At 40.2% G+C, this 19,598-nt stretch overlaps 1 protein-coding gene across 7 annotated transcripts in view; it reads left to right on the forward strand.

Annotated features, from left to right (window-relative positions):
- The first annotated feature begins 802 nt into the window (after window positions 1-802).
- The window catches only part of TRIM2 (tripartite motif containing 2), an 87,011-nt gene continuing 68,215 nt past the window's right edge, over window positions 803-19,598 (forward strand). Inside the window, exon 1 of one of the 7 annotated variants that reach the window (XM_057419091.1) lies at window positions 803-1,004. The gene's annotated coding sequence lies outside the window, so the exon portion shown is untranslated. Of the gene's footprint in view, window positions 1,005-1,031; window positions 1,169-1,601; window positions 1,771-1,892; window positions 2,314-18,130; window positions 18,276-19,598 lie in introns of those variants that run through there. The other 6 variants (XM_057419089.1, XM_057419094.1, XM_057419097.1 and 3 more) reach the window with 6 other exon arrangements.

A 19,598-nucleotide genomic window follows, 5' to 3' on the forward strand; every position in this document is an offset into this window, starting at 1 on the left:
AAGTCCCCTCACCCTGCCCAGTCCCATTACGGGGGCCCTAACCTCCCTGTCTTGCCCGATATGGTCTGACAGATCTGCCCTCCCCACTGTAGCTGTAGGCACGCTTGTTTCCTCTGTGCTGAAAGTTGTATAAACAGCAGTGTGCCTTTTCTGCCTCTGCTCCACTGCACGCTATGCCACACTGACTCATGCAGCTCCTTTGAGGAGCTTCCTCGAGTTTTAACGTAGCATGATTTCATAATGTAGAGTAAGTGATTTTGATGTTTCAGTTTTGAATGGGGTAGATGTGAGCAGAATTTGGGCTTACATCAGTAAGTGAAGTCCTGGTTGCTGGAAGAATAAACACACAGAAAAAAGCCCCACTCTGTAAGATGCAGTATTGATTCCTACATTGACCCAGGATGTCAAGTAAATGCTTCCCTTCCGCCTTGCTTACCACACATGCTAAATAATAGACCTTGTTTACTGGAATTCACAAATTATTTTGTCTTTTGTGACTGATGCAATGACAGTGCCCCCTACACTCTCATTTCATTTGTAATACCATTTGTTTTTTTTTATCCTGCATCTGTAATGCAGTTTTTAAATAACTATATTCCCCCCCCTCTCCCTCCACCTGCTCCCCAATCCACTCTAATTTTATAATGAGAATTTCAGTGCTGGATTATTTTAAAGGAAGAATCTAGGCCATATACATTATGTAAGGTTGCCATAGTAACATTTTCTCCGAGGGGAAAACTGACTGTCCATAGTTTCCACAGAAACCACTCCCTGCTGAGACAGGTGCCTCCGAGGGAAGTGGAGGGAATATAAATGAGAGAGAGGAAAAAGACGCGCACAGATGTCATATGATCTCTGCGGCATCCCCGCACTGTTGCAAACTCAACCGAACATTTCTGGGCTTATTTTCAGTTTTCTGTTTTTGATTGTATCACTGGCACCTTCTCTTGTCACATAAACTCTGTCCACTCTTCCCTCACATGGAACTGGTTTTGCAGCTGGAGGTACGGCAAATGCTCCACCTTGGTGGTGAACTGACCACATCAGATGCTAAAATCCAGTGCTGTAGGAACCACTGCACGTGGGAGAATTTAAATGGTAAAGGAGACTCTTCCCCCTTTTTTATTAACTTGTATTTTTCCTGAAAGAGGACAGCAAAGAGAGACAGGTATGGAATTCCTTCCATCCAGAAAGGAACCAGAGAGGAGTGATGCTCAACTGATTTGTCAGTTAATGTTTTGTTATTTTGGGGTACAAGCATGCACTGCTAGGAAAAATGTATTCTGAAAGATCAGGAGGTAGTAAAAAGGAATTAAGTCCTAGGATTTACTAACTGAGGGAAAAAAGGAGAAATGTCTCTATAATGTCACAGAGGCAAGTATGGATTAATGTTTCTGAAATCCTTTGCACATTTATTTCACAGATACTGTTGATTTGTTTAATTTTTTCCTTCAAGGGCAATAAACCCGTGACAGTCATTCAAGGCTTAGTGCAGCCATAACTACAGATTAACGCACTGGCTACTTCATCCTGTCATCTCTCTGCTGCTTTAAGGGGAAAGCAGGCTGACATGGTTATTAAATCTGGCAGCTGTGTTGTATGCACATGGGAAGCAAGTAGAGCACAGCATATAGAAAATGAGTAGCTTTCAGATAACAGCCTTTTTTTCACTGCTGCGAGGCTTGAAAGGCAGCCCAAAAAGCTCTTTCTCTTCTTTGTAATCACCAGTCGCTGGATCAGTGCGCAAATATCACAAATACAGTTGCAAATGTAAGTATTCTTTGCCTGCGTAGTGCTTTCAGATTGCTAATTAGGGTTTGTACCTCAGTCTTCTGCTTGAAAAAGCAGAGAGACGAAGGCTGAAAACATCCTGACAGAGAAAGCTTCTCTGCAGTATTGTTCTGCCTTTCAGTGGAAGAGCTACTGAGGGGAGAGGATGCATGAAAGCTTTTGGGAGCAAATAGTTTGCAGTTGTGTTTGCTTTTTGGGATGTATGCTTGCTGCTTTGTGAGGAGAGAAGCCAAGCAAGTGCAGGAGGGACTTCTAGAGGGGTGTTTTTCTGCTTAGATTAGATAATATTAGAATTAGTGAGAAAGATACTTCAGCAGTGATAGGTGGCTTGTGAGCGTATGGGAGAGAAACCTGCCATGGTAGTTTTCATCTGGAATCTTCTCTTTAAAAATCCATAAATGCAGACTTGGACTTCTCATTAAGAAACTCAACAGTACCTTATTATCAGAAGCACAAATAGTCATCATAAGGGGCACCAGTAAGTCTGCATCTGACCTGATTAAGGACGATGAACATAGCATGGTGAGCAATGCATGTTTTTCACCGATCTCACTTTGTCTGTACATGAAGGTGATCTTTATCTGCTGTGTGGCTGAAGGCAGGATAGTAAGGTGGTTGGGAAGAAGCAGAGTCGAAGATTTCTCAGTGTTGTGATACTGTAAGGAAAAGAATGGGTAATGGGTATTTGTTAGTGTTTTTTGGTCACATAGCACTGAAGGAACAGTGTATTGGCTTTTATTCTCCTTTCTAATTGAAAGCTTTTATAGTGTCATTGTCGTATTGAGTCTATAGTTAGTGAATTCTTACTGTGCTGTGAATGAAATCTGCTTATTGAAACCAGCCTGTGATCAGTACCAAGTAGAAATGTCAGATTAATTGCACAAGAAGTGCAGGCTGTAGCCAGTTTGTGTTGCCATATCGCATTTCTTTATTTACAGATCTTTTCATTTCTTAGGGACCGCTGTGGTACTGTAAGCCTTTTATGAACCATGTGAAAATGTCATGATCACAGTTAACAGGTGACTGCCATTAAATGACTGCGGGGAGACTGTATATGTTGTGTGGTTTGCTACACATAGACAGCTAAAGATATTAATGGTATAACCCCCTGATAATGCTTTTATAACACAGGTCTGTTTGGTCAATCTGTTGTTTATAAGCTGCAATATTTCAGCCTTACAGATTTATATGTAGAAATGCCTGCCTTCATTGTAGCAAGTGAAAGGTGATTTTGGAGATTCTCTTTCCTTCCTCTTGTCTCCTTTTCTCCTCATACACAGTCAGAAATTCATAGCGTCCCTGAAACTTAGCTGTGAAAATGGTCATTTTTTTGATGACAGCTGTGGAACTAAGTTTCCCAAGGCTGAGTGGCAGCCAGCCAACTGCTGAGACAAGTGGTGACCTTTCAGGATAATGTCTCTCACAAAAATGTCAAAATATTAAAATGGCAGACATCAAATGCCATGTGTGTGGGGAATGACTGTCAGCTGGCAGGCTTTCAGCTGAAGGCAGTTAATCCACTGCTTGCCTGGATTAAACATTGAAAACCCCTGCCTAAGTCTCCAAAATGTAGAGAAATTGCTATTGCTGTAGCTTCTAGGGACACTTTTATTGGAAGGTCGCTGATCTAGGTAGTGTATAGAGACAGAAGGTCATCCGTGGCCCAGATTGCTTACAAGCTATATTAAAACAAAGCAAAAAGTTGACCACCTTTCTTGTTTTGGCATTTTATCTGAATTCAGAATACAGATGCCAGTAGTAATATGTTATAACTGAATTGGTCACCAGGATACCAGAGTTTGCCTAGGCAGACTAGACATGGGCTTGAAATTCCATGGAATTGAAATAAGAAAATAAAATACACTTACTGTGACCTTATTTTAAAACTGTCTTACTGATTCACTTGGAGTATCTCCCTTAGGCTGTTAATGTTTAGCTATTAAGTTAATGAAGTATGTTAACTGAAATTATCTCAACTGACCAAAGCATGACTATAATTACAAAATAGTTGTGGGCCACCAAATCAAGAAGACACTATTGTCAATTACTAAGTTAATAAGACTCTTGATAAAATTAATTACTAAGGCAATAATGTTAATTATTAAGTTTAATGAAGCATGTTTACCTGCAGTTATTTACAGGATGTAAATTTCAATGTTAATTATTGACATGACACACAACCATCAGACAGTAATTGACTCATCATGGGTCATGTACTGTGATTCAAGCAGGTGAACAGCAGGGATCATAGTGTGCGATAAGAGTCTATCTGTATTTTCTATAAGCCCAATTTTTCCCATCTCTCTGCCCATCTAACAAGTACATTTAACATCACCTTTTTGAACAGTGTGGTGTAAGGTATGTGGTATTTTTATACCCATAAACTAGGACTGAATCTGCCATCTGAAATCAGTCAAAACAACTCCACAGTTTACAAAGCCATACTGTAATAGACTATTCCATTCTGAAGGTATTTCATTTATTCACTTCATACACTCTTCAGATCATCCTTCATGAAGCAAGACTGTAGCATAGGAAAATAAGCTATAACTTAACTGAGCATTGTCACTGACAAAACTTGGAAAAATTTCACAGTTGTTCTTTCTGGAAATTTCTATTGTGCAAGCCACTATGGTTTCTAAGCTCTGATTTTATTATGAGGTCATATACCTAGTTGCATATGCAAGAATAAAAAAGCTAAAGGATCCCAGAGGCCCAAGCTGCAGTTGGAAAGACACAATGCATTGGATTTCCCAGGGTTTTTTAATTTCAGTTTGAAATTGTGCTTTGCAATAGTAATTTTTTTTCGCATTGACACTGCAACTTGTGTGACTGTGGTGACATATTTAGCACTAACAGCGGGCATTGGTGTCAACCAAAATTTAAATATATTCTGATAACATCACTGTTGTCCCTTCCATAAAGCAGTTGAAAGAATCTAAGTGAATGCAAGCTGCCAAACGTGAAGGGCTATTGTATTCATCAAATGTCTTTTTTCCCCGTTTTTCGTTTTTCCATACAGAGAACAATGAATGAAAGAGTCTGAAGGATTATTTGCATGCATGCAGTCAATCATAAATCCAGCTTGATCTGGATGGATAAAGCAGTAGTTTATCAATCTGGTTAGCTAGTACTTTGAGAGGATTTTGCAGAACTCATTAGTTCAGGAATATTAAGACAGGTACCTCTTTTTTTTATGAGACAATACTATGATTCCCAAATGGGTAAGCTAGAAGGTCAAAGGCAAAATAATTTATCCTGAGGAGTGGTATGGATTATTGTTAAGAACATTCTAAAATCCTCTCCTATCATTCATGTAGTTCAAAGCATTCCTGAAAATAATGACCTAATTTTAAAGGCAGTAAATCAGAAATAACCAAATCATCAGAGCTTGTTTGTCATTTAGAAAGATGGGTATCCTTAATTTAAAGGCTTCAGTTCTTTTGAGACCCCTTTAGATACCTAGGAAAGTATTCAAAAAAGTTAAATACTTCTTCTGTCCCCTCCTCCTCTTCAATTCAGTGGGAATTAGTTCATGCAAGGGGTCTTTTTGAGAACTGAGAGAGCCTACATACCATGAGCTACCTCTGTTGAATACATTGTAATGAACCAGCTTCCATTCATCTCTGGATGAAAATAGCTTCACTGGAATATATGCCTTTGGCTCTTTCTTGGCAGAATGCGGAGTACTTCCTCCAAGGTGGCAGGGCTAGGTTTTTGGACATAACAGGACATTGACTCCTTTGACGTTCTGAGTGTTGCACTACTAACATAACCTGAATCTATAGATTGTTACAGCTTTGTTGCAGTATTTGTAGTCCTCAGACTGATTTTAAATTAGCCATCAGTTAATGCTGAGGCATTAGGTAATTGCTATGTAAAAGTAAAGCAGTGAGGCTGAAAACTGATCAAAGAATTAGATCAACTAACACCCAAATTATTTTAGCATGTTTGGAGTTCCAGAACAATACAGACATTAACCTTGGGCCAAGATGTAGCCATCCTAAAAGTGAATCTACCTCATACTGCATATTCTCATGGCAAAATTTTACCCTGAAAGAGTTTCCAACTGTCAGTGTTCCTACAGGAGTGATAGCCAGCATGCTCTTTTTCTCTATGAGATCAAGATTGTGCAATTTAAAATGAGAATGAGATAATTTGTTCAGCTTTTTTTAAGAGCATATTGAGAGTTAACAGAGTGAACCTGTAATATGGGTAGCTTTCTATAGTGCTTATAATGAGTACCATGCTATGGACTTCAAAGGTGTTCTAGCAATCAGTAATTATTGATGCGAAAAGTAATTATTCATTGTAATGATTAGGAGACTCATGATGGCTTCCTTTGTTTTTGACCTTGATTGTTCATGAAATAATAGTCACAGCTAATTTCTTTTTCCAGAAATGCTCATTTCTTGGTCAGCATCACAGAGTGTAGGTAAGGGAGGACTACTATGCAAAACACTTATATTTATTTCTATGGAAATATGAGTTTACCCCTTTGGGGCAACAGAAGACCACATCATTGGCTTAGGGCAATGCTTTTAAAAAATGGTTCTCTCCTTAAAATATCTTCTGAAAGGTTTTGCTTTGCTTTATTCTTGAAAATGTGAGGACAGTTAGACACAGAGGGGACCTCACCTTATTGCAAGTGCTCTGGAGGGCAGAAAGAAGAAAGCTCTTTGATACTCACTGATCCTCAGCCAGCTAGCCCTAGGAGAAATCAGAGCTGGTGTTATGTAGCCCTGATTTATGGAGAAACTGCAAAATGATTGCTTAGATCCTCCAGCCGCAGAGATCCCCACACTACTCTGACCTTGTTGTCTGGAAAGTCTTTTCCAGTAAATATGCTTCCCCTCTGACAGTGGGGAAAGTTTGGGTGTTGCCAGAGCAAGAAGTGCCACAACATTACTATGTCATCATCTGTGCTTCAGGTAATCTATCTAAATAAAGGTGTTTATAAAGGGAGCTCAAGAGAGACCTTCAACTGATTGGTTTAATCAGGTATGGCGATTAAAAGTAGGTGTAGGGCTGCCTATCAACTCACAGTGCAATTCTCTGGGTCAGTGGATTGCTGTCTCTTTACAGAATCGTCTGTCATTGTGTATGTGTACAAAGAAGTCCACAGTGGTTTGTTTATCTACTGATTCAGAGCAGATGCTGAAATAGCACAACTTCCATGACGGAGGAATTGATAAAGAGTGCAGCTGGGATGTGGATGGTACAAGAAACTCCATCATTTTCCAAAAGGCATGATGAATGGCTTAATTGTTGCCACTAACAATTGTTGGCCATTTTATTTGCTATAGACAAAGTATGATCCCACTAAGAGCCAACTTGGAGAAATACAGTGATAGGGGAGTCTTTTCCATTCACTTAGCTTCATTCACAGAACAGAGTCCACTGGCTCTGTCTGGGTAAAGCCCTTCCACTATTACTCACCTGCAAAGTACAATTCTTGGCCACTATGAGGTCTTGAGCTGGCTAACATAGCTGCAAATAGGGAAGGCACAGCCCTGACAGTGAGGAAATTGTGTTAGCACAATATGCAGTAAAAAGAGCAGTATTTCATGTGGAGGAATTTTTGCAGGACAATATGTAAAGTTGCTATCTTCTAAGAGAGCTGCCTATGGGAATACTTCATGCCAGAGAAGTTCATCTAGTGCCCTGTGAATTTAATCTGTCCTCTTTTGTTGAACTGGATTTGATGTGTATTGCTTAATATCTTTGTCTGCTGCAAGGTTTATACTTAAGGCTACCTCTGGTGCAACCCTCTATGTAAATTTGGCTGCAGTACTGATATCTCTGGAGGACTTTACAGAGTATTTGATTTTTTTTAAATTTTTTTTTAAATTTTATTTCTTGGAACAAATTATCTATCTAAATGGGGTTTCTTGTTTTATCTGTTCACATGTTATCACTCTTCTCTCTGTAATTGTTGATTGAGGCTTGCTACATGAGAAAGGACAAATCAGACTTATAAACGAAGAAGAAAATACTTTTCACAAAGGAAGTATGTGTCTTGTTTGGTCTCACCTAATTTCTTCCATTCTCTTTGACCAAAAAATTTGCGCCCAAATCCAGGTGTGTGTTATTCTTTTATTCTTCTTGTTATATATAACTTGACCCATTAATTGTTTTTACAATGAGGACGAAGTCTTTCATTGGCATCAAAAACTAGCATCCCAAAGCAGGCTTTCTTCAAATATGAGTACTCTTGCAGCAAAGAAGGTGAGTGGTACCATGGGCTGCATTAGTAGAGGTATTGCCCACAGGTGGAGGGAGGTGATCCTTCCCTTCCACTCAGCAATGGTGAGGCCACAGGTGCAGTGCTGGGTCCAGTTTTGGGCTCCCCAGTATATGAGAGAGATGGGCACATTGGAGAGTCTAGCAAAGGACCATGAAAATGATGGACTGGAGGATCTCTCCTGTAAAGAAGGGCTGAGAGACCTGGGACCATTTAGCCTGGAGAAAAGAAAGCTCACAGAGAATCTCATCAATGTGTACGAATACCTGAAGGGGAGGTTGGGTAAAGAAGATGGAGCCAGACCCTTTTCAGTGATGCCCAGTGAAGGACCAGAGGTAATGGGCACAAACTGAAACACAAGAGGTGCCATCTAAATATCAGGAAACAGTTTTTAACTGTGAGAGTGACTGAGCAATTGCAGAGGTTGCCCAGAGAGGTTGTGAGGTTGTGAAATCTCTGTCCTTGGAGATACTTAAAACTTGACTAAACATGGTGCTGGGCAACTGGCTCTAGGTGGCCATGCTTCAGCAGTGGGGGATGGATAACTCCAGAGGATCCTTTCCCTCTGAACCATTCTGTGGTTCTGTGATTCTGTAATTCTGTTAATGAGTGTCAAATAATAAGACTAAATATAAGAAAAAAGAAAGGTACCTATATCACATAAAAAATTTATCTCCCACATGGGTATGCATCAGGACACAATGAAGTTAGTGTACATATCCATGTGATTTTAAGAAAGACATTTTCTGGAATAAAGCCTTTCCTTATTGTTACTGTTCAGGCTCCTACTGCAGAGCGGAGGATTGTAATGGTTCCCAAATAAAAGCACTGGAATTTTTATCCTGCAAAGCAATCTGATTTTTGTCTTGTTCTCAACTAACTCAATGATTTTGGCTGATTATTTTTAATGATGCAAATATCTAGCACAAAAAATATCATCTGAACCATAAGACTGTCAGCCTATTAACTGCTGAAGGCAGGGTCACTTAATGGAGACATATGAAATTACCATGTATACAGATGGTGTTACCAAAATGCACTAAAAATGCACAATTGACACCAAAATGCATCTTTGGGCAGACCTCATGGCATTCAGTTACCTCCATATAGCAAGAAGGTTCCTAAAACCATAGCTGTAACAAGATTTCTTAGAAAAACTCTGAATGGTAATTAATTCTGTTGAGGATGGTATTAAATATCTCTGTGTGTTCTTTCCCATTTAAGAAGATAGATATACTGGAGCTTGTTGTAGAGGCTGAAATTACTGTAGGTGAGGACGCAAGTGAAAGACAAAAAGACTGGTCCGTACATCTTCAGCTTCATTTTTTTGAAATGCTGCTGGGAAAATTTAACCTTTTCCCTCATTCAAAAGTTAAACAGATTTTTGAATCTCAAAATATTTCCTTTACAGAGAGCCTGTGTCCTGTTGTTCTGAATTGTACACATTACTGCTCTTGAACCTTCTGGAATATCAAGGGGTTCACATGTATTTTGTTTTAGGTATTATCATATCTAGGGATTCCAGTGGGATTGACTGTAAAATAAGCTTCCTTTCTGGCTGACCTGTGCTTTTTACTGTTTCTAACCTCTCCTTAAAATGTCCAGGAAATATGGCTTAGAAATTACTGCATTAATCCAAGCAATTGCTTAATTTTAGCAATTATATTGTAATTATCATTGCCTCATTCTCTGAGGTCTTTTTCAGCTCCAGTCAGAAAGCAGCCAAGAGCAAACAACAATCCTTTCAAAGCCTCCTTTAAACATGGCATATTGCTGATCTTGACAAGCATGCAGAAAAGCACAAGTGAATGCACAGAAATTTTCAAGGCCTGCTTTTCATCCAGATACTGGGTACTATGCAATATTGCTTCACAACGGATTTTGTTCCTTGCATGCAAATAGAATCACAGGATTCAAGCTATAATTTAATCCATGTTGTAGGAAGGGTCAACACAGAGGCTCTGGTAGAGCACTGGGCTGCAGTCAAGCATCTGTGACTGTTTTAACAGAAATCAGGGAGCCTTTGCTCAAGGAGTAAGTTGTCATATTCACTACTTTTAGAGCAATAGCAAGACTGAAAGCTGAAAGAAATGTGTTGGTTTTGTTTTGTTTTTTAAATGGCAATTAAAAGCACGAAAAGCAAACTGGGATGGAACTGATTTCATATTACTATAAAAGTATAGTGATACTGGATCCAGGTTATAGAAATTAACATTTATTTCATTCTGTCAAAGGTCTTCAGAAAACCTCTACTGATTTATATAGCAGTGGTGTTGCTTTTGTGTATACATTTTTCTTTATTTATTTGCTTGAGATAGATTATACAGTATCCCCACACTTCTTTGCTGGCTGTGTAATATTTCAAAAGACTGCAACAAAGTTAATATTTGCAAGAAATCTATCCAGGCATTTTGTTTGCAAATAGAACTATACAATGTAGTTGATTTTAGATTCCGATTAAATACAAAATTAAATGTCATGTTTAATTCTCAGCCATGTCCTTTATCCTTCCATATTAATTATGAGTATGTTCTTATGTAGATTTTTCCCCCTTATAGTTGCTATACAAATCTCATGCAAATATTTTCTCATGGAGAATTTAAGTACATGCAGAACTCATAACAAAATACATATTTCTGAAACATTTTAGCATGCCATGAATTAATTTTCTTTTCAAATCAATAAGAGCATATTGAAAAGAACTCAGTTCTTTCGGTATGCATTAGTAGTTTGCTTGAAGTCTGTAGACCAGACAGAAATTTGTGATAGCCTTGGTGTTTTCACTCTGCAGTGAGCCATTTGTCTATAGACTTGTTTGCTGTTCTTGCCATTATTAAGAATCTTTGCATGCTCAGTCTGCTGCTACTGTCCGTAACCATTTTTACCCAGGATCCTATATGTGTACTAGACTGAAGAATTACTTTGGGATTATTTTGATCCCAGTTCAGTTTTCTTAGGCTGCTATAAAATGGCATGACATAATTAAATCCAGACATGGGGGTGGTTGTTCTGATTACATGGCAGCTTTAGCCGTATGCTCCTTGGGTCAGGGGACTTTTATATTTTAATTGGGTTCTCCTGCACCGCTGAAGTTTGTAATGTCTTTTGATATTAAGGTCTTCTTCCCTTTCCTACTGTTCAGAATATCACCATAACAGAGCTTTGCTTGAGAACTACTGTGGCCCTGTTTTTATAGGGGAATGTGTAATCACCAGGAACCTGACATGAGAACATCTGGGATTCATCAGAATTCCCACTTACTAGCCTGTTATATAAGGATACTGAAAACTCGGACTGTTGTGTTTGCTTGTAGGCCTCTATAAGTACACATTGCCATCTTTTAAAAGCATTTGTTCTTTCAAGTGAATGATTCTGACCTGTTGTGCCTCTGCAGTTCCATTTCAAGTGTTTAAATCATTTAAGTGTTTCCGCATGCTGGATAACTAGCACACTTTCTCTAGGCATGCTGGGTGGAAAGGGAGTATAGAAGTAAGCTGGGTATAGCATTTGTCTTGGTATCCCCTTCACTCGAATTCAGCAAGTAGGCAGACATAAAATGCAGGGGTAATCTCATTCAAGGAGAGGTAAACTGCTGATCTGCATTGGGAGTGAGGAGTGGCAAGTCACATCTGCAGCCTGAAGCACAGACCACTCTGGCCATTATTCAGGGTAAGTGTGTGTGAAGGGAGTTAATTCTTTTTAGTTCCTGGATAAATCCATGGCTGACCTCATTGATGTGACAGTGAAATCAGCGGGAGTTCTCATATGCTTAGAAGGAAGGCACATATTAAAGTGCTTTCTTTGAACCAAGGTCACTGCGTTGCTAATCTGAGCATTTTTCCTGTGATGAGTAAATACCTCCTGGTCTCTGAGCATCCTTTGCTCTTGCTGATGCAGAGGTTTAATTCTGTGCCAAGGAAGCAAGCGGGATATTTACCGCTGAGTTCAAGATGAATAGGGTTTATAATGGGAGCATGAGGCGCTGTTATCTTGCAGGCAGTCTTCTAATTAATCATATCTATTTGTTTTCCGACAGCAAGTTCTTCACAAAAGAGTTCTTTTGAATACCTCCCTTGAGTTCGTCTGTGTGAGCAGGGCCATCTCAGCAGCACAGGGAAGTGTGAGGAACTGGGGAAGCTTTTTCCTTGTGAACAAGCCCACATTGCAAAGGCCGTACCTAGTAAGGGAGATAGTATCTTTTTTCATACCAATTTGACTGTTCCGGAGATACTGCTGGAAATGTTTTACTGTTATCTAGAAAAGGGCTCCTTGGAGACGAGTCATATTGTAATTTGAAATTAGGGTGGAGTGTGTGCTGTTGGTATCAGTGGCTCTTTGTGGAAGTAGCTGACACTCTGAATGTAGGTCTGCTTCAAAGCTAAAACATTTGTCCTTCTGAAATATTTTTGTGAACTCTAAAGCTAATCATAGCTGAGGGGTGTTTCAGCACTGTTTGAGAAATCCCACAAGAAGTTCATGAATCACTGAGCAGCAGTGGAATTTAAACGTTATGTAAATGTTGTGTCTAGATTCATTCACAGAATTTAATAGTGAAATGCCTGTAGTGTAGTATAGAACACCTCAAAGTAGCTTGTAGCCAGCTTGAGTATACAAACTCAGTTATGGCAGCATGGTGTCCAAGACAGGCTAATTTGCTTTGCTTCTTGACTGAGTTCTCTAGTACTTCAGCAGCACAAATACCAGACAGCTATTTTAGACCTAACTTTGATATTTCTGGCTACCCTGCTGTCACAGTGCAGTCTAGACAACTTTGAGGCTCAAGAACTCTCAGACGACCAGACTTCCAGGTGAGATGGGAAATTGAGGCTTTTAGTCTGCAAGAAGCTAGAGCCTACACCTGAATGACAAAAGAAAGGCATGTGCAAAGAGTAGTTTGTACTTGAAAGGCCTCCTGCAAGCTTTGTGGCAATTGAGGCCTGTGAACCACCTCTTACCAGGACACAGGACTCAAGGAAAAATAGGGAGAAAACTTGCAGAAATGGAATTGAAGCTTATAGGTTTACTGTGCTCTACAACCCCAAAGCTAATCTTTACCAATGGTGCATGTATTTTTGGAGGCGCCTCTCCTTTTGTTAGTGTATTTGATATGTTTGGCATGAGTGACCTTAGAGGTGGCAGGGAATATTGAACAAAACTTACCCTGCCAAAGTAGTTAACCTGTTTATTGGCTTTTGAAAGATGTATTTCTCAAGTCCATAATGAAAGTAGGAACAGTTTTTATGTCCAAAAGTTCTTCAGTGAAAGCTTCAAAGCATTGTAAAGGTATATGCACAGTACTTCTGTGAAATAGGTAAGACATAATATTAGCACTTTACAGCAGGGTGTATGAAATGAAATCACTACTCCAGATCTATCTAGAACATCAGTGATAGGATAAAAATAATAGGACAGCTGTTGATGTACATCAGCTATCTAACCCTTCCTTCTTTCTTTCCATACAGCTTTTAATGCTATGTTTGTATTTTTGGTTACAGTTACAGTTTTATAATAGTCTGCTGCTTTTCCATTCCTGTAAAGTAGAGAAGCAAGTCTCTGTAGGCAGTATGGCATTATTTACACTATTAAGTTCAGGCACGTATCTCTCTTTGATCTGATCCTTGGTGTGGCATTACTGATGAGTTTGGAAGAGACATGGCAAGCCTTGAAGAGAGGCAGATTCTTCATGGGGAGCTGGCACATTGCAGGTGGGGAGTGGGATCCCAGCCATCATTCAGCAGTGCAGGAAGGAACAGTTGTAAGCCTGACCTTTCTGTGTAGAGAGCCATGAAGAGTGAGGTGCCGACAGCAGATGTTTCACTAAGCCGTGTGGAGCACAGGGATATTTCCTGTAGGCACATGTGGCCTCCAGGGTTTTTAGACACATCCCCAGAGTCTTTTCTGGCATTTGCTACACCTCATAAGGCACCACCAAAGGGTTAAATAGTCCCACAGTGTGTTACTTACTCTCTAATTAGGAAATGATCCAGAAGCTCAAAGTTCAAAATGCACATGGCCTGAGCTGGGACTTAAGCCCAAGTTCCCATTGATTGCAGCCCCCTCTGTTAGTGTGCTGTATCTGCACATGGTCTCTGCCTTGCCATTCTTGCCTTTTTTTTTTTTTTCCTTTTTAAAAATTAAAATGCAACAGCTCATCTACAGAGTTTCACTTCTTTTGTCACCATCCCCAGTCTTTCATTGCTTGAGCTTGTGTGCTTTCTGGGAGTAACTTGTGACCCACTTTAAAATTGAAACCAGGCCAGTAAAACATGACAAAAATCTTCCTGCTCCACTCCATTCTGCAGCATCTCTGGCTACTGCTGGAGAAGCAGGAGAGGTCTCCTCCCAGCAGAGGCATAGATACAAACCAGTCAGACTGAGCCTCAGGAGGCCTGAGGTTCCTTGTTGGCTCCCAAAGGAGAAGCGGAGGACAAAATGGCATCCAGCTGGGACTGTGTTTTGAGAAGAGGAGCAGAGTTAGGCTAGGCTGAAGCCACAAAAATGGAAAGGAAAAAAAAACCCAGTTTTACCAACGAACAATAAATGTAAGAAGCCAGATGCATGGATGGCAATACATAAGGTGGCAATCAAAATATTATTGCATGGAGCCTGAAACCTAGGGAGTAGGTGAAGTTCTGGTGATTCATAACCCAAATACTTTATGGTTCTGGATGTAGAAAACTTAAATGTTACCCTTATTTTGCTCATCAGAAGCTTCCTCCTATCCAGATTTTTTTCCAAGGAAGTCAAATGATTGCTGTGTTCTCAGAAATTTGCCTTTAATGAAAATAAAATCTCACTTTCCTTTGGAAAATACGTTTCAAAAAGACATTTTAGTGCATGCTGAAAATCAAACAAGTGGCTACAGGATCTTTTAGGACCTTGTGTTTGAGTGGCATGCTTTTGGGGCTCATAGTTTTAGGTCTTACCCCAGAATTGCTAATAGCTTCTGGGGCTGACAGCCAGCTTTCTGCTTATGAAAAAGAGGTTGGTGATTCTGGTCTCCACCTCTTTCCCTCTTCTGCTTCCAGCCACATGTGTTTACTGCTTCCCTCCACTGGTTCTTGTGCTGTTTAACGTGGCAGGGAGATGAGTCAGATCATTAACCTGTCTGAAAAACATCCAGCAAGATGAATTTGTTCTGTGGGCTTCCAGACCATTACTGGAAGATGTGTAAGGGAGGGAGCGGATCTGGGCAGCTGGGAATGGTGGTGAAGAGAGGGGGCAGGATGACCCTTTAGGTTGAAGTAAGCTGTTAAATCAGCTTGGCTTTCTCACTTAGCTGGTGTCTGGGTTGGTACTGTTGGCAGTGCTGGTAACAATTTTCCTGTGCCATGCAAGGCTCAAGGACAAAGAGTCAGCTTCATTCTTGGCATAATTCTACGAGTGGAGCTGCAGTAGTTATACCCAGGGTGACTTTGTCTGAAGTGTGCCTTTTCAACATAGTCCACTAAATCAGCTCATTCTTGCTCTCTCTTTTGTTTCTTCATTTGTGCCTACACTGAATTAGCATCTTAAATAAATTGCCATGGGAATCAGAGGTGCAATAGCTAGCTTGTTTTCTCCTGTGCATCTACAGTCAGTCTTTTCATAGCAGGCTTTTCACAATCTCATGTACAGTGTTTGGGCACTTGATCTATATCCATCAATGGCTTTTGATGCCTTTTCTGTTCTGTAAAAATATTAACAGCGTAAGGTGCTTGACATTTATATGGCTGATAGTTAGAAAATTTCTAGCACATGTTCATTTATATATGCAGTTGGGATATCTCTCTGGAGTGACTTGTCACCTATTTATTGCTCCTCACTATCATTCTGATACGTTCATTCCTTATTTTCTGACATGTGGATTGTAGAAAAGAAAGAAGAATAGATAACTTGATTTGATGAAGCAAGCATTCTCTACATAGAGAACAAGGTAAAAAAAAAAAGAACAAAACCCCCAAAAGAGAGCTTTGTAGGAAGAGAGGAGGCTGAGAAGACAGGCCTTGTGATGAAGGGAGCTTTGGGAGCAGATCAGTAAGAAAAAAGAGTCTCTGAAAAGGCCTTGAAGCTCAGGACAAGAAAGCATGGCTTTCATGGGAATGTAGGCAGTATGGCTGGGGTATAGAACAAAAGACAACCTCAGGTGCTGAATTTTCTGTGTAGAACAGTGTAGGTGCATTGGGAATAAGATCTAGGCTTAGTAATTAGAATAATTAAAGTAATCAAATACTGTGATCACATGGTGGATCTGGGCACAAATTTACATATTAAAAAATACTAGAGGAGAGCTCTGGTAAAATGGTGTTGTTCATGTGGATACCATAGGGTTAACAAAGCAGAAAATCTGAGTGAAAGTATGAGCGGTGTAGGTTATATGCTTGGGTGGCAGCTGAAGGAGCCATGCAATGCACCAGCATGTCAGATATCATTGAAGAAGGTGCCTAGTATGTCTCATTGCGAAGAAAAGCTTGCAAACGTGACCCCAGCACATTGTGATGCAGCAATATGTGCCAGAACTTCTGTGCAGCCTGTCAGCAAAAGACTGAGAGCTGTGATACGCCTGCCCATCTGAACGAGGTGCTAACTTCAGCATCTGCTTCTGCGGAGGGCTCAGCTCCTTTACCAAAGCAGAGCATGGGGAAATGACTCGTGCCAAGTAATGCAGTAATGAATGTGGTGTGATTGGATTGCTTTATTTGCCTCCCAGAAAAGCATCTTAAAATTAGGAGCTGTCAAGGCATTTAATACATAATACCTAAAACATAGGGTAAAATACGGGATTGGAGAAAGGCAGAAAGCTGAAAAATAAAAATGCATGCTTATAAATCATTGACATAAAAGTGGTACAGGAGCCTGCACAAGCAAATAATAAAAGCTGGATAGAATATAACAAGAAGTAGGGTGCCTTGGGGAGTGTGAGAGAGGAAGAGGTAGGTGCGGAGCAAAGAATTAATCAGAAAGGTCAGAGACAAAAAAAAGTGAAAGCCAAAAAGATGACATGGTTTTTATGGACAATTTTAATTATTCCCAAAGCAGAAAAGTCTCAAAGAGGCCGAGGCTGAAGTACAAAACATGATATTACACAGGGAGTTACTATAAGAGACCTGTTGAGACTGATTTTGGTGGCAGACAGGCCTCACAGCCAAACTAGAGGCACAAGAAAGTAGGACAGAGCTGTAATGAAATGGGATCAGCAGCTGTAAACAAGGTATTCAATTAACTAGGAACAATTCAGTTCAGACAACAAAGGAGAGAGGAACTTGGGGAGACAGGTGGGATCATAGATGAATGAGGCAAGATCAGAAGGAGCTTAAATTTCAGGGAGTATTCACTCCATGTAATACCTCTTTTGTCTCTTTAAGATCACTAAACTGGCAGAGAAATACTTGCTTCTGTGTTGTATATCCTTTCCTTGAAATGATGGGAGGGGACAGACAGACGGGGGACATGGTGTGGTGCTGAAGAGAGTGGGGTCTCAACACTTACACTTTTGACAGTAGTAAGTTGCTAGATGAGCTTGATTGTCTCACAGAACCTTACCATAAGGTGCTTATATTGTGATCATGCTCTTAGGGGGAGATCAGGACCAAAAGAACAAGTGGTTAAGATGGAGATGAAGAGAAACAATCATAGGAGGATCAGTGAAGATTGGGGGGGTCAGGTTAAGAAGGTCAGGGTAAGATGTTTGTGACAGTACGTTGGGAAGGAGAAGAATAAGAAAAATCACAGACTTTGCAAGTGAAACTTCTTTACAGTGAATATGGGCTAAACTTATTCACAGGGGTTTTGTTTGATTGATTGGTTGACCTAAATGGAACAATGCACTGGGGATGCCTCTGGGCATTCTAAAAGTGTTTGTATGACTACACTGCAAATATGTGCTTTTCCTAAAGTGACTTACTGAGTATTTTTTTCTTTCCACCTTAAGCATTTCACTGCCCAGCAGTAAACCGTCAAGCACCAGCCCTTCCCAGTCAGTCCTTCTTGTTCCTCTACTTAAGAATGAAACACAATATCTTGAACACCCAGAATGCGAAGAAGCTAATCATTGGCTCACATTGTGGCTGGCAGGGCAGGCCCGCCTCTTTGGCTTGTGCTGACAAGCTGTTTATGTTTGTGCAAGGCCACCCTTTAACTCAGCCGCCTGATGGCTATAATGGGACCAACTGTCTGAATGCTGCAGGGAGCTAAATCTTCTGATCAGAGGCACAGTGAATTTCAGTCTCTGATACTCCTGCGTGGACTCAATGGAACACTAGTAAGTAGCCTTCTGTCTCGTGGCTTTTCTCGTAAGACTAAAGGCATGTTTTAGCAAGGCAGGTAGGCGCTGTCATTCAGAGAGGCAGCTATTAAAGTATTTTCCTCTGTCTGAAGTAAAAGAGCAGCTACTTTGTATGCAGTGTCATGACTACAAGGACTACGCTATTTCAATCTCAAATGAGACCTTCCTGGGAGGCAAGAAGGAAAAAGTTAATAGGGACATAACCTATTTAAACTTGTCAAAGTTTTTTTCTTTATATGACTTTAGTTAACTTGCATCTAGTTTTCATTTTTAGCTGCATTTCCAGTATTTGGTCATCTGGCCATATTTCCAACAACAGAATTTTTTTTTGCAAGGTCATAAGTAGCATTGTTCAGAAAAGTTTGAAAGGGCTAGAAATGGGATACTATAAAATGAGTGCTCCCCCAAATGCTGATAGGTACTGCCATATTTTGAGACATATGGCTAGCAGTAGAAAAAGTGAAGTCATGTTCAGAGATTTCAGTCCTTTTTGCTGGCTGCCTTTAGGAAGTGTTCACAGCTCCACAGAGCAAAAAACTGCAGAGATGGAACGAGCTTGAGTTTTTACATCTTTAACACATCCTTTCTAATGCTCAGAGTTTTATATAAAATATTCCATGTTTGGACAGTATTCTTCAACTTATTCCTGCATTGCAAATATTGACAGACTTTTCAGATGGGTTTTTTTGTCCTTTACACCAGCAAAGAAAATCTTTATGTCCCATTCAGAGCTGGACACCATGCAGAATCTCAGAACTAGTCTGGCCCTGAACTTTTGGCAAGTCTGTGGCAAGATTTCATGTGGTAACTAAGGAGCTCATCTATAGATATCTTTCTATAAATGAAGAAGATAAAAGAGATGACAGATGAAGTGGCTTTGGCATGACCATAGAGCAAAATAAGTGTCAGCACCCAACAGTCTGTTACTAAGGTCTCTGTACTGTATTATTTCTTCCTTTAATTTATTTTACAGAATCCTATCAGACGATGCAAGTAGTAATTTCTAGGGATGACTGTGTGCACCTCACAGTGTACAGATTGGCTGAGAGAAAAACCTCGTGAGTTGGCTGCTTATCCAAAACACTCTGAGCTCAGAACTGGATGGGAGGCCTCAAGCAGAGTAGGCTGTAGCAATATATTTATTTCTTCCTTCTTTTGGCATGGCTGGAAAAGTCCAATGCGGGACCATAGCAGCACTTCAGTATTGCCGGTGGTCCTTTCTCCAGGGTACTTCATCTCTCTCCAGAACCAAAAGTGCCAGGATCCCCAGAAAATTCAGCTCAGACTTTGAGTTCAAGA

The sequence above is a fragment of the Pezoporus wallicus genome, unplaced genomic scaffold (genome assembly GCF_028554395.1).
Source record: "Pezoporus wallicus isolate ANWC-B61680 ecotype Strahan unplaced genomic scaffold, APGP_CSIRO_Pwel_v1 contig_2384, whole genome shotgun sequence".
Taxonomy (NCBI): domain Eukaryota; kingdom Metazoa; phylum Chordata; class Aves; order Psittaciformes; family Psittacidae; genus Pezoporus; species Pezoporus wallicus.